We start from the raw sequence: 1,576 nt of genomic DNA, 5'->3' as shown, positions 1-1,576 counted from the left end.
AGATGTGTATAAGAGACAAGGCTTGTGCATTGCAGTTTCGTGTGGCAGTGTCCACAGAGCCCGACCATACGATCTTATACGGCGATACATCATAGTTGTATAAGTTGTATACATACCGTACATCATATATAGTGTTTTACCGCCACCTCTCTGTGTTAAGGAACAGTCACATGCACTTTAAACTTGATGCCATAGAAGTCGTTTATGATACAGCAATCTTGGCATCAAACCTACCGAATTTTATTAAAGTGGGTGGGGCGGGGAAGAGATGCGTTCTTCGTACCGACTCTATCTGTCGGCTATTTCAACATATTCCAAGACATCTGAGAAAATAATCAGTCACTTTCTTGTTTAATAATGGGAGCTGCAGATAAAGTGGTGTTGCGGCGGCGGAGGCATTAGTGATTGCTCAGACAGAAGGGTCCAAACAAACATCAGTCCTATCATTGAGAATTCCTTCTTGGTCCTAAGGTGTTTAAATGCCCCCACTAGATCCTCTGAAATAGCACTCTTAGATGTTTTTGTTGATAACAGAAGTTTTGTTTTAAATGTCGATTGATATTGATATGGGTGTGAGCAGTTCAAACTACGTATTGGTTTATTAGAATCTAAACAACTTGTGTCTGTTTCATTAACGAATTATTTTCATTTAAACACCTATTATATTTGATGATCATCGTGCAGAAATACAAAACAACGATTGACCACGTAGGGAAGATTGAGTATAATGAGTCACGGTTATAAAAGGCTTAGAATTGCTAACATTGTTAGTTCACTATCAGCATATCATAATAATGACTTTAAGGAACATTCATCTTTTTTTAATACAATAAATATCATGTTTAGTCGAAGTCGTGTTTAAAATGAGTAAAATATAAGTAAATTAACGATGCCGAGGTCATATGGATCCTCTCCCAGTATATTTGGCCATTGTATGAAACTTGCATACGGCAATGAATTTGGCCCTCTCCAGGTTGAATTTCACCCATGTCCGAGAGAGCTTCCACCTCCGCCCCCAGTCTGGGGAAAAAAACCACAATTCAATTTGAGAAACAAAAAAATATCTTATGTAGGCCTATTTTCTACACATACGAGCCAAGGCTCACGCATTCGGGGTGTCTCACGCTCTCACGTTTAACGACCAAAATCTCACGCATAAATGCAGCATCACCTAATATGATAAAAATGTGTGTATACTTTGTAACTTTCTTGCTAAATATTCATCTACAGTAAATAAAAATAGGATTGGTTTTTGTCATTCGAACACAAATAAATGGTGGCGCACTACATCCTGGTTGAGTTTGGTTGGCTTTCTCTTTTAAGTAACGCCCTCAACGAATAAAATTATGGAGCTGCCTACAATATCCTATAGGGAGGGGTTTTAAGGACAAAAGTCTCACGCTTGCATATTAGTCTAACTTGGCATGTAGGACTATGATATTAGTAGTAGACTCTATAATCGATTAAATAAGCCTTTCAAAAGCGGATCTGAGATGTCCGAAATGGGGAGGGGGAAAAAGTGGGGCCGCTCGATATAACACCATTCTTGGAGGTCAGGGGGCATTCCCCGCGAAAT

This window comes from Anneissia japonica, unplaced genomic scaffold (assembly GCF_011630105.1).
Source record: "Anneissia japonica isolate Jap-2015-1 unplaced genomic scaffold, ASM1163010v1 scaffold288111_len316891_cov189, whole genome shotgun sequence".
NCBI classification, from domain to species: Eukaryota; Metazoa; Echinodermata; class Crinoidea; order Comatulida; family Comatulidae; genus Anneissia; species Anneissia japonica.
The sequence above is the reverse complement of the archived record's forward strand: the minus strand, read 5'-3'. Positions refer to the sequence as shown.